Source organism: Trichosurus vulpecula, chromosome 3 (genome assembly GCF_011100635.1).
Source record: "Trichosurus vulpecula isolate mTriVul1 chromosome 3, mTriVul1.pri, whole genome shotgun sequence".
Classification (NCBI taxonomy): Eukaryota; Metazoa; Chordata; class Mammalia; order Diprotodontia; family Phalangeridae; genus Trichosurus; species Trichosurus vulpecula.
The window spans coordinates 316,245,235-316,260,014 of NC_050575.1; positions in this window are offsets into that span (position 1 = coordinate 316,245,235).

Genomic DNA, 14,780 nt, shown 5'->3' on the forward strand with positions numbered 1-14,780 from the left:
ATATTTTAGTTTTCAACATTGATTTCCACAAGATTTTGAGTTACAAATTTTCTCCCCATTTCTACCCTCCCTCCATTCCAAGATGGCATATATTCTGATTACCTCATTCCCCAGTCAACCTTGCCTTCTGTCACCCCACTCGCCAACCCCATCCACTTTCCCCTTACTTTCTTGTGGGGCCAGATGGATTTCTATGCCCCATTCCCTACATATCTTGTTTCCTGGTTGCATGCAAAAAACAACTTTCTTTTGAGCATCTGCTTTTAAAACTTTGAGTTGCAAATTTTCTCCCCTCTTCCCTCCCCACCCACCCTCACTAAGAAGGCAAGCAATTCAGCATAGGCCACATGTGTATCATTATGCAAAACCCTTCCACAATACTCATGTTGTGAAAGACTAACTGTATTTTGCTCCTTCCTATCCTGTCTCTCTTTTTCCAATTTTCTCCCTTGACCCTGTCCCTTTTCAAAAGTGTTTGCTTTTGATTACCTTCTCCCCCATCTGCCCTCCCTTCTGTCATACCCCCTTCTTTATCATCTTCCCCCTACTTTGCTGTGGGGTAAGATACCCAATCGAGTGTGTATGTTATTCCCTCCTCAAGTCAAATCCGATGAGAGCAAATTCACTCATTCCCCCTCATCTGCCCCCTCTTCCCTTTCAACAGAACCACTTTTTTCTTGCCACTTTTCTTGCCACTCTCTCTCCCTTTCTCCCCTCTCAATATATTCCTCTCTCACCCCTTCATTTTATTTTTTTAGATATCCCTTCATATTCAATTCATCCTGTGCCCTCTGTCTATACATATATATATGTATATGTATATGTATATTCCCTTCAACTACCCTAATACTGAGAAAGGTCTCATGAATTACACACCACATCTTTCCATGTAGAATATGAACAAAACAGTTCAACTTTAGTAAGTCCCTTATGATTTCTCTTTCTTGTTTACCTTTTCATGCTTCTCTTGATTCTTGTGTTTCAAAGTCAAATTTTCTATTTAGCTCTGGTCTTTTCATTGATAAAGCCTGAAAGTCCTCTATTTTGCTGAAAATACATATTTTGCCTTGGAGCATTATAGTCAGTTTTTCTGGCTAGGTGATTCTTGGTTTCAGTCCTAGCTCCTTTGACCTTCAGAATATCATATTCCAAGCCCTTCAATCCCTTAATGTAGAAGCTGTTAGATCTTGTATTATTCTGATTGTGTTTCCACAATACTCAAATTGTTTCTTTCTGGCTACTTGCAGTATTTTCTCCTTGACCTGGGAACTCTGGAATTTGGTGACAATATTCCTAGGAGTATTCTTTTTGGGATCTTTTTCAGGAGGTGATCGTTCGATTCTTTCAATTTCTATTTTATCCTCTGGTTCTAGAATATCAGGGCAGTTTTCCTTGATAATTTCCTGAACGATGATGTCTAGGCTCTTTTTTTGATCATGGCTTTCAGGTGGTCCAATAATTTTTAAATTATTTCTCCTGAATCTATTCTCTAGGTCAGTGGTTTTTCCAATGAGATATTTCACATTGTCTTCCATTTTTTCATTCCTTTGGTTCTGTTTTATAATATCTTCAGTTCTCATATAGTCACTAGCTTCCACTTGCTGCAATCTAATTTTTAAGGTAGTATTTTCTTCAGTGGTCTTTTGGACCTCCTTTTCAATTTGGCTGATTCTGCCTTTTCAAGGCATTCTTTTAACCTCATTGGCTTTTTGGAGCTCTTTTGCCATTTGAGTTGGTCTATTTTTTAAGGTGTTATTTTCTTCAGTATTTTTTGGGTCTCCTTTAGCAAGTCATTGACTTGTTTTTCATGGTTTTCTCACATCCCTCTCATTTGTCTTCCTAATTTTTCCTCTACTTCTCTTACTTGCTTTTCCAAATCATTTTTGAGCTCTTCCATGGCCTGAGACCAAGTCATATTTTTCTAGGAGGCTTTTGATGTAGGCTCTTTGACTTTGTTGACTTCTTGTGGCTGTATGTTTTGATCTTCTTTGTCACCAAAAAAGATTCTAGAGTCCAAGTCTGAGTCTGCATCCTTTTTTGCTGCCTGGCCATGTTCCCAGTCAATTACTTGATCCTTGAGCTTTTTGTCAGGGTATGACTGCTTGTAGAGTAGAGAGTGCTTTGTCCTGAGGTTTAGGGGTTGTGCTGCTGTTTTCACAGCTACTTCTACTCCACTGTCACTGCAAGCTCTGCCACAACAGTGCTCCTCCTCCCCCAAGAACTGACAACCAGGATTGTGACCCAGATCCAAGCAGGGCAAAGCAAGCCCTGCACTCCCGCTCTGGTGCGCCACTTGATTTCTCCCAGGGACTCTGGAAGCAGCTGATGCTGGAGCTCTGGAAGCAGCCACAGGAGCTTCCTGCTGCTGCTGCCACCACTGCCGTGCCACCTCCACCACCCATAGGGCTGGGGCCAGACCACTCTCTAACACGATCTAGCAGTTTTCCTACTAACCTGCTCTGTGGTCCTTGGTATTTGTGGGTTGAGAAATTCGGTAACTCCCACCTCTCAATGATTCATGGCCCTAAGGCCTGCTCCATCCAACTCCTGGTCTGGTCTATCCTGGTGTGGCCCATGCTGGGCTGCGCTCCACTCCTAGGCCTGTGTGATAGACCCTTCCCAGAGATCATCTAGGCTCTCCTGGGCTGGAGATCTGCTTCCCTCTGCTATTCTGTGGGTTCCACAACTCTAGAATTTGTTCAAAGCCTTTTTTCACAGGTGTTTGGAGGGATTTGGGGAAGAGCTTAATCAAGTCCCAGATTTTCAGCTGCCATCTTGGCTCTGCCCCTCTCAACCAGAAAACCACAAATTAACATTATCTGTTTTAATTTATTTCATTAAACATCTCTCAATTACATTTTTTTGTTTGTTTTCTTCTTGTGAGGCAATGGGGTTAAATGATTTGCCCAGGGTCACACAGCTAGTAAGTTTCTGAGGTCAGATTTGAGCTTAGTTCCTACATTTAATCTTCTTCTGGGGGAATTTTCCTGCCACTTTTGGTCTGAGGACTGCATGTTTGACACCTCTGAGCTAGCTCTTAATCTAAAGTCACTTTCTGCTCTAACATTGTATGATCCTGTAAGTTATTTCTATCACCTTCAGGCCTCAGGTTCTTTACCTTTTCAATGTTTCCTTAATCTCATACTACAGATCAGTGTGTATCTGTTCTATCCAATTTTAGAATGAATGAGGTGGAGAGGAGATAGGGTTCAATGTTGTCATTTTTGTGTCAGATACACTTTTGATAATTAGCATCTTCATTCAGCATCATCAGTTTAAGAAAAAATGATATCAACTGCCAGAATTCCCATAGGTAGCTAGGTGGTATGGTGGATACAGCAGTAGACTTGAAAATCAGGAAGACTTGAGTTCAAATCCGATTTCACTTACTAGTTGTGTGACTGTGGGCCAGTCCCTTAACCTATCTGCCTTGGTTTATTTATTGTAAGATGTTGCTGTTGTTGTTGTTAAGTTGTTTTCAGTTGTGTCCAATTTTTCATGATCCTATTTAGGGTTTTCTTGGCAAAGATACCAGAGTGCTTTGCCCTTTCCTTCTCCAGCTCATTTTACAGATGAGACAATGGAGACCAATAGGGGTTAAGTAACTTGCCCGGGGTCACACTAGTAAGTGTCTGAAGCCAGATTTGAAGTCAGAAAGATGAATCTTTCTCACTCGAGGCCCAGAGCTCTCTCCCCTACACCACCTAGCTGCCTTATCTATAAAATGGGGATAATAGTAATACCTATTTCCAGGGATTAGGGTGAGGATCAAATAAGATAAAACTTGTAAAGCACTTAGCATAGTGTCTAGCACACAGTAGGTGCTTAGTAAGTGCTTATTTCCTTCTTTCCCTTCCATATGGCCCCTCTGCTTCCTATCATAGCCAAACACTATTCTGAGCACCTTAAGCAGCCCTCATTTCTTTGCTATGCCTCCCACATCTCTCCACACCCCGGAGCTCCTCCCAGTAAATTAATATATTAATTGGCTATCTCAAGTATTTGTTTAAGGCATCAATCACCTAGTTCTTTGAAGCTATCACAGTGGCCTTTCACTTGTTTGATTTAGTCTCAAGGGCTGAAAGGCTCTTACATATTTACACTTTTATTTATGTAAATAATATCTATATGTGTTTACATATTTATACAAAATGTGTACATGCTTTCAGATGGAGAATTTCAGGACACCTGTTAAGATAACTGTTATTTCTTTAGTTCTTTAAGGTTTACAAAGTGTTTTACCCACCATATTATCATGTTATAGGAGAAGCAAGTACGATTTGGTCCCATTTTCTACAGGGTATCTCCAAAGACTTAAGCAGCTTTAAGCTTATTAAAGATTTTTGTTTTAATATTTAATACGTTCTTAGAGCACTAAGACTTTGTGGACACTCCTATGGGGAAAATGAGTCTTAGAGATATAAAGGGACTTGTGTAGGGTTGTTCAGTAACAATTGAAGGTATGGAGATAAACAGAGGTTAAGTGACTTGACCAGAGTAATAACAGTTCCTAAATGTCTGAGGTTGGATTTGAATCCAGGTTCTTTCACACCCTCTAATCACTGTGCCATGAAGCTACCATTTCTAGGAGTTCAAGATATCACAGTAGAAGTGCCAGAGACAAAACTAAAGTATGTTGCTTTAATGGTAGTAAGGAGTGATCATTCAAGTCCAAGTAAGCCTAGGACTATAGTGTGTGTGTATATACACACATACATATATGTATGTATGTGTGTATGTATGTTTATATGCATATATGTGTACGTATATGTACACACACTTATGCATATACATGTATATGTAATATAGTTCCTATAAAACTTCAGTAGATATTACATAGTATATGATCTATGTATTGCACAGGATTCATGTCTTTCCTATGCAGTATGTTTTTCCTGTTGTGTTACTATTCTTTATGTGTACTAATAACACACATTGCATGCTATGTACATGTCTTATGTTTCTGCATGTGACCTACGCATTTGCTTACTGCATGTAACTCTTATGCATGGCTATATGGTATCCATATATTCTTTGTTTAATATATACAATGCTATCATGTTATCAACTGTTCTACAAAACTGAAGCTATGTATTATCCTGTAGACTGGTTGTGGGGGTTCCTGGCATGTGCCTTTTCACACATGTTCCCTGGTCACATTCTTCTTATCTATGTGATCACCATGCTTGGTTTCTTGGTTATCTGTGTGTTTTAACAACCCAGCTATCAGCTTCTGTGGGGGCATAAGATCCCCCCCACAGCCAGCACCCGGGAGGCTGCCAGGATGCCAGGAAAGCACAGGTTCTTTTTATCGCTTCAATAAGGAAAGCACGGTGAAGGGGTTGACCAGCATACTTTAATCCAGCATTCAGTTAGCATACAGACAACATTCACTCAGTTCAGGGGAAAAAACGCCACCATTCAGTTAGTTCAGGGGAGCATACAGGCAAGCATCAACAGACAGGCCAAATACAGATTACAGTCTGCTAGTTCAGGGGAACAAACAGCCAGCACCCTGAAGTTCATAACATCCATTTAGTTTGGGGGAAAACAAAACCACCACCACGAACTTCAGAACTAAATACAAACAAATTACAAATATCAACAGACAGACCCAATACAGATTCATTCACTTACTTCAGGGGAAAAAGCCAGCACCCTGAAGTTCAGAACATTCATTTAGTTCGGGAGGAAAAAAGCCAGCACCCCGAACTTCAGAACTAAATACAAACAAATTACAAATATCAACAGACAGACCCAATACAATTCATAGTTACCAACATCTAGGCTCAGCCTGAGAGCAAGGGCTGGCCCAGAGTCACGCTGGCCACTGCTCCCATGCCAACCAGAAAAGGAAAGAGAGCTCTTCAAGCTGTCCTCTCCCCTCTTGTAGAGTTTTTGACATCATCAAGCGCCACCTGAATGACCAGGGCCGATTGGTTCTTGAGTTGGCCCCTCCCCCTAGCGTAGACTAGGTTAACACCCAATAGGGCGTGGCTCTGGAGTCAACACCACCCCTCAGCCAGCCCTATGACTCACCACACAGGAAGTTCTCTGTTCCCAGGCATGCTCGCTGGGCTTCCTGCCCTGGAAGAGAAGCCCCAGCACCAAGCGAGGCTCAATGAGGTAAGCTGAGTCACTCAAAGAAAACAAAGGCCATTCTGGCCACACTTTGTTCCCTAAATGTAGCCCTTCCTCACTGGTTCTAAGTTAGCTCAGGAAGAATATACTCCATGCATGTATGGCAGGTCTTTGGGCATAATTCTATTAGAGATGTTGTTTGACTAAATGTCTTTTACTTCAAGTTTTTGATTCCATTAGTCAGCTGATGAAAATCAGTACATTTGTGGGAGTTTACAATATGTATATTTTTGAGTGGGCACTGACCCACAGACTGTCTCACGCCTTAGGTTTTTTTTTTTTTTGAGGGGAAGCATGTGTGTGAGGATGCCCCAGAAGCTACACACATACATGAGTAAAGAGATAGATGAATATATGTAGATATGTCTGTCTATCTATATTATATATATATAAATATAATAAAGTGTACATATATATATAGCAACATAATCTCAGATACTCAAATAGATTTATGAACTCATCAATTAAAGAGTTTTTTCCAGTGAGGCAAACTTTAATCCATCCGTGGCTACCCATCCTATGCAACGCTCTTCTATTTCTTCTTAAAAATTTGCCACTGTTGCGTTCATCCAATGTGCTATAGTAGCCTTGCTTTTTCCTTACATCCCAAGGGTATCAGGGAGTGGGCACTCAGGTCTCCACATGTCATCCTGAACTCTTACTATATGACCAATCCCATCTTCTCTTTTTGGCACTTGTTTGAGGATATCCATTGGTCCTGTTTTTCAGAGTTCATTAGTGTTTCATCCTGTTCACATTCTTTATGCACCTTTCCATGCATGTAATATTCTGTATAATACTTGTCTCAAGTTCTTTAAAGGCAATGGTGTGATAGGCCTCACTGTCATACGGTAAAATGGAAAAATGTGTTTTTTTAATTTAAAAAATAGACCTTTGCTGTTATAGGAAACTTGGGGCCCACAAAAGTCCTTTGCAGTTCTCCTCCTTTTCAGCTTTAGGCCCAGATCATTGTCTATCTGTACTGTCTGTCCCAGATTTCCATACATATAGTTGTACTCTATAGGACTATGCATATTGAAACCTGGACAATAGACATTCTTCCTCCACTTTGTTTTTCCTGTATAGATAGGCCAAATTTCCTTGAGTGATTACAGACCTCTTCTAGGAGATTTCTTCCTCTGCAAAGAAGCAGAAGAATCTGTCTTCTCATATCTCTTCTTTTAGGTTAACAACAAATGTTTTCTAGCTAGCAACCATGATGAATGTGAGAGTCTTCTACAATGTCTTGGGACTTGATGCAAGGATCATAACGCCATCTGCAAACAGGAACATCTGTACAACCTCGGATCCTTGATCTCCTTGCTGGATTTGCTCCATCACAGTGGGGATTATTTTTGTCATTCATGTATCTCCCCATTCCATGCTTTGCCTGATATTTATTATCATAAAGAGATAATGTACCAGAGTGAACGAAGAGTCACACGGTCCTATAACCTGAGAGTTGGAGGGGACCTCAATGGCTGGGTAGTCCATAATCGCAATTAAGAATCGTAGATCTTTACAGCCAAAAGAACCTGGAAAGCCTTTGTAATGGTTATTTATCCAGGGTCTGTGAACTTTTTTTTTCAAAAATAATTTTTATAGCTATTTCAATACAATTAGCTTCCTTTGCAATTCTAGGTATTTCATTTTATCCACATAAATTATTATTCTGAGGAGGGCTTCAAAGGCTTCACCAGACACCAACAGTCTATGACACAAAATACAGGGTGTCCCTAAAGTCCCTAGGCAAAAATGCATATTTTGAAATATTTAGAATATTAACAGATCTTAGCCCCCTTGACTTCTTTTTCTGGGCTGTGCTAAAGGAGAAGGTGTACTCAATGAAAGTCACAGATGCAACACTCTTGATTGAACAAACAAAGGGTGAATATGCTAAAACTGACAGCAATGTGGAGTTATTGCATCAAGTTCACGTGAATCTTGCAAAATGCATCAACCTTTGCATCACAAATGATGGAAATCATATTGAAGATGTTATTTGTTAATATTCCAGTTAAATAAAATGTTGTTGAAAATTTCATTCATTTCATTTCTTGAAAATATGCATTTTTGCCTATGTGTCCAGACTTTAGGAACACCCTATAGATTAAAAATGCTTGTTCTGGTCCATTCCTGTCATTTGACAAATGAAGAAACTAAGGCTCAGAGAGACAAAATATTTTGCCAAAAGTTAGCAGAGATCAGAGTCTGACTCAGGTCTCCTGACTGACCTCAGTACTCTTCCCAACATGCCATACACAGTAGATTGCTTTAAAATTTGTATTTATGCCTTTAGCTTTTATATCACCTCAGTTTCCAAATGTATCCTTTATCATCCGTTTTTCTTATAATGGAGGAAAAAAATAGGGAGAAACAATTAAACAAAACTTGAAAAAAGTCTGACATTATATGTAGCACTCCATATCCATAGTTACTCAGCAAAGAAGGAGGGGAGGGTATCGTCTGTTTCTTCTCTGGGGCCCACAAAATAAGTGTTTTCTAACTGACAATCATGCTGAGTGTGAGGGCTTTTCTTGTCTTACACTTCATAGCCGTATTTATTTTCCCCTTTAATTACAAAGCCCAATGTTCTGGGAAATTGCTGCAGTTCATTATATTTTTGCTTTAAAAGTCAATTTTGTTTTTAACTTGTGCTTTTTTTGGTAAATGAATGTCGCTTTAACAGAGGCAATGGAATACAGTTAGCCCTTCCACATCTCAGGATTTAGGGGCCTGGCACCCCACCCTCCCTCCCCCTTCAAAATCTGGAAAATCCATATAAAATTTTTTGGCCCTCTCTTTGTACCTGAGAAGAAGTCTGCTTTTCTTCTTTATTCTTTTATAGGGTGTTTACAGTATTATACATATGTTTTATGCATTTCTGAGTTTCTAAACTAAATATTTTATACTGCAGTGAGTTACTTCCTTCCATCAAATAAATACATGCTCTGCCAGTATCTCACTATAATACTCTTCATTGCATAATAGAAGTTGGGCAAGATTGGATAAACCTGGACATCACCCAAGGATTTGCTTACTAAGTTTCTTAAGTGTCCAGAGGACTTCTTTATAAGGCAATCCCCCAATAATGCATATGCCCTGAGGTCAGGATAATATCCCAATGTGTCATAGCCTCTTGTATCTTAAGAGTTCCAAACAGAAATCATAAGAAAATTAAAACAAAATTGTTCCGGAGATAAATGGGTTTTATTGACAATTTAAAGAAACTGAAAAGAGAAAGAAAAGGATAATAATTCCAGATAAGCATGAGAGGAAATCCAGTGTATTTTTTGCTCTTTAGAAGTAGCTGTAAAGGTTCTAAAAACTTCTGGAGCAAACATCTCCACTAGTGGGTTACCAGTGACTTTTTGAGATGACCACCACCTCTCCATGAAAATTAATGTCCACAATGTGATGGATACCAACTCTCAAGCAGCCACCAGCAAAAAAGAAGCTTTGTCCTGCAGAGAAAAGAATGATCAAGCTACTATGAATGTGTTTGGCAGGCTCCTGCTGATTCCTGGGTATCACATAAATTCTAAAGTGACAGGGGGCCATAATTTAGAAATGGGGCAGGCCCTCAGAGGTCGTCTGGTTCAACTCTTTCATTGTACAGAAGAGGAAACTGAAGTTCCTCCCTCACCTCTCCCTTCCTGCCTTCCCTCTCCCTAATTAGGAATCTAGTTGATTTCTCATTGTGAAGAACTGGGGTGTGTGTGTGTGTGTGTGTGTCTGTGTCTGTGTCTGTGTACACAGGTGTGAGGGTCCCTTGAATCCTTTTTGACAATTTTAATTTCTTTGTATTGGACTTAAACAAAAATGGGGAACATTTCCACATACACAAAAAGGATTCTCTATGAAATTATAAATTTCTATTTAATATAATTTGCTTCTTAAAAAGTACATAATAACAAAATCAAATTTTTCCTGTTTATGCTTTCTCTAGAACTTTATTCTGCACATTTGAAAACATCTCTTTTTTTGGCATCACTATTGCTAAGCTCCCCTCTGCACCCCATCCCACCTCCATTAAAAACTGAGAGAAAGAAAAAGAAATCCCCTTGTAACAAATATGTATAGTCAAGTATAACAATCCACACAGTGGCCTTGTCAAAAATGCCCTTTTTTGTACCTTGAGTCTATCACCTCTCTGCCAGGAGGTGAGAAGCATGCTTCATCAGTGGACAATGGACATATGTGGTCAGTCATCACATCAGTAAGAGTCCATGAGTCTTTCAAAGTTCTTTACAATGCTGTAAAGAAAAATAATACCAAGTTTCCCTTGTATGACTTATTCTCCTGGTTCTTCACAGTTCATTTTGTATCAGCTCATACTACCCAGGTAATTGTGTCTGTCATTACTTCTTCAAGCATTACATTAGTATGAAAATCAGTTCATCCATTACCCGATTGATTTGTTGTTCAGTCATGTCTGACTCTTCATGACCCCATGGACCATACTGTGCATGAGGTTTTCTTAGCAAAGATATTGGGGTGGTTTGCCATTTCCTTCTCTAGCTAATTTTACAGATGAGGAAACTGTGGCAAACAGGATTAAATGACTGGCCCGCAGTCACATAACTAGTAAGTGTTTGAGGTCACATTTGAACTCAGATGTTCCTTACTTCAGGTCTACAGCTCTATCCATGGTACCAGTTAGCTGCTTCTGGCTACTAGATTCAAAATTTAGTTCAGTTCCTAGTTCATAATCAAAGTCAGCATACTAAGTCCTTCTGCTGGGCTAGTATTTTGAAGGTTACTCCCTAAGGTCAACTCTTTACTTTTTGGAGCACTGAGGCTGTCCTGGCTATAGATCTCAGCATGGATCCCAAATCTTGCATCCCGATGGCTCACCCTTCAAACCCTTTGCAATTCCCAAATTAGAGCCTCCTTTGCTATCACATATAATAGAAAAGAACCAATAAAAAAGTCCAAAGACTGACTCCTGTTTCTTGGTGACCAGACGGCTTCAGAGGAGGAAGAAGGCCCAACTTACCACGTGATTTCTTGTGAAAAAAAGAGCCACCAAGCTCCCCAAAGCTCACATGAAGCAAAGAAAAGGCCAAAGCTGACTCAGGCCTTTTTGTTGTTGTTGCTGAAGATACCAACAGTTCTAATTCCAAAACTAATCCAAAGAAGTATCTCTTAGCTATGCGGTAAGCTAAAAAGAATCAGTTACAGAATGTCCACACATGCTCCCCGCTCTCTCCAAGGCACCTACATCATCATAATTCTCCTGGAAAACATCACCCCAACATCTTCCACGTTGAAAGACTGTGTTAGCAGAGTCAGCTGATGAGGTCTGTGCATGAGCCAGACCAGCATTATGCTACAATTCAATCATTTGCATGCAGCTGCATAAATTATGCCAACAACTGATACTTTGATTGCCCAAAGTATTTCCTTTGCCCTTTGGTTAGCAAAGACACTATTGCTAAGATAGATAATGAAAAATAGCATTTATCTTATTCTTCACATTAGAATTTACCTAGGGTTTTAAAACATTATTGGAAAAAAAAACCCTGATCATTCCATTTTATACAATAATGAATTTAATATCCATCCACTCAAATCAAATAGAGTATTTTGGACAGAGTAGGCATTTATGGTACCTTTAGTCCCAAGGGATAACAGAAAGCAGAATAGAGAAGGTCATACTAACATTTCGGAAAAGGTTATAGGGGTTTTTTTTGGAAATGAGATTTGCTGAAAGTTCAGAGTTTTTCACAACATATTCACATTCATTTTTCTAGAACTGATCTTCATTGATCTCCAAACCAAAGTTCAAAAGTTCAGATATCTTTGAATCTACAGTCCTCTCTTCCCTACTCCCAATCCTAATCTAATCAGTTGCCAAGTCTTCTCTTTTATACTTTCATGACATCCCTTATATCTCTACCCACTTCTCCACTCACACTGACATCACTCTGGTTCAGACTCTCATCATGTCTTTCATGGACAATATATTGTAAAGGCCTCCTAATTCTTCTCCTTATGTCTAATCTTTCTTCACCAATCCATCTTCCATACAGTTATCAAGATCTCTCTAGTGCACAGGTCTGAACATGGAAAGTACCACCATATAATGGAAAGATTGCTTTTGGAGTCAGAAGATGTGGGTTCAAATGTAGAGTCTGTAATTTATTGTCTGTGGAAGCTTGGGCGTTGTACTTTATAGTGTTCTCATTGGCAAACTTGTCTTATTCCCATCTGTAATCCCTAATCCCCATTTGACTACATGCTCTGTGAAAGCAGGGATATGATCTTTTTTCATATTTCAATTCATTTCATTTCATTTCATTCCCTTCCCTGAAGGAAACCTCTTTGCATCCCTAGCACCTAGCATGGGGCCTTGTACATGATCACCATCTAACAAATATGAACTTACTGAAGAATCTAATTTAGAAATTATGCCATTTTGCCCCATTCTTAGAAAGAGATTTGTGGGAACCATTTGAAGGGATAAGAAGATTTGAGGGCTCCCAAGTCATTGTTTTCATGTTTGTTTTCTGATTTGAGGCCACATAAATAGCCTCATCACTAAGTCAGCAATAATTATCTTTGAAAAAGGGCCTCTGACTCAAAATTTGGGATAGTTGGGATGGAGGGGCTAATCAGGGGGCCTTTGATCACTTGAGGACCCCCCAATCCATTTGATGAAATTATTACTAGACAGATTATTATTCTGTATGGCCATATATAATTATATATTATTGGTATATATAATTTTGTATATAACAACATATAATTATTATGAAATTACTAACAGTCAAGAAACAGAGCAAATGAGATGTAAGATCCTATCCATTTCAGACTTCGAGGGGTTGCATTTGTCAATTGTAAAGATCTGCGCTTTTAAGATGGTGACTAGCCTATTTGCATCTTTAAAGGACTTTGGATTACAAGTGCTATATTTACACATGAAAGGCCAGGAAGCTTGGCTAAGGATTGGTAAAAAACAATGGCCCTTTATCCATCTACTCACTGGCAAGGATGAATTGAGGGACTGAGAGTTTAAAAGCAGAGGAGTCAACCCTGGAAACAACTGAACTTCAGTAGAGTTAAGAAGGGAGCCAGCTAAGGAGGAAACTCCGGATATTGAAATTTGCTTGTTTTTTCCCATGTTCCTCTTAGAGGGTGAGAATTCATCTCTCCTCTCTCCATCAAGCCTTGCTTTTGGAAATGGCATCTTGTGGCAGAAAAAGGGCAGTATCTGGTGGAGCGGGGTCCAGATATGGTGGTCTTGCACTTTTCTTCAGTTCCTCGACCATTCTTATGCTCTATGCATCTTTTGGAATTTCACTCTCAGTTCCATGTCAATTTAGTGAAGACCACCTTCTGTGGTGACTCTAGGAAGTTCCATAGGCACAAGAAGGATTTTATTAAGTTAACTAAAGAGATGAATTCCTGAGGAGTTTTAGAGCTTGTGTTCTGCAAATTTCAGTGTGGACAGAATAGAAAAGGAAGAGCTGGATCCAAAGCCAGTAGCAGGCATATGCCATTAATGAGGCATACAGTGGGTGAGGCAGTTCTGGATCAACAAACCCAGGCAAGGTCTGATACAAAAGAAATCTTTGGGCATTCATGGGGAGGAGCTATGAGTTTGTTCAGCTGGCTTGGTGGGAGTTGTTCACTCATACCTCATACCAACTTTTATCTGCACCCACCCATGCCTTTATGTGCTAACACACAGCTACACCTGTGTAGCTGGAAGGTACATGTACCATTCCTTTTCCAAGAGCCCTGTCTGGAAAACTTCTGGCCAATATAGGTGCCTAAATGGAGGCAGACTGCCCAGATTCTCCATATCTACTTCAACAATAACCTGAAATTCACACTGGACTGAACAATGATCAAGAAACTCAATGAGTGACTTATTTTTCCTTAGTCTGCCCCCAAAATCAGTCATCTGACTTTTGCCCACAGGCAAAAGAAAAGGGGGTCATCCTAACCTAAAGGATAATAGAAGGTGAAGACTGACCCTAGAACAGAATCCCAACTCAGGACAAATGTTGGAGAAAGGTAAAGAAAAGAAAACACCAACTAATCATTGTAGATCTAGAGATTGCTCAAAAATCTACAGCTAGAAACTCGAGGTAAAAATTGCATTTCCACAAGGAACACATGGATACCTAGAAGAAATAAAGCAAGACATTTTTAATGCAATAAAGACTCTTGGAAAGAGAATAAAATAAGTTAGAAGAGAGGTTAGTAAAACCTTACCCAAATAATGTACTTGCTCAAAGCCAGAATGAATGGATTGGTTCTATTCTGAGGCATTTAATAGGTGAAAGAGAAAGGTGGGTAAATGAAAGAATTATTAGTGGAGAAAGAGAAAGATGGAATGTCAATAGCTATTTATTGCATTTGGGGTATTGAGAAAAAGAGTCTACCATGCCCCTTCATCTCTCAGTCTTGTTAGGATATGCTATTGTATGGATATGTGCATTGCATTATTAAAAACATCGGAAGTAATAGGAAGAACCAATTTGCCCTATTAAGTAGAAGGTATATCACAATTTGTCCTATAAGTAGAAGATATATCAAAACTGGTCCATTCAATCTGCCAATCAAATTAGGAGTGGGATACAGCAAAGAGTATACCTGTGATAGACAGGCTGGTAAATAAGGTGGTT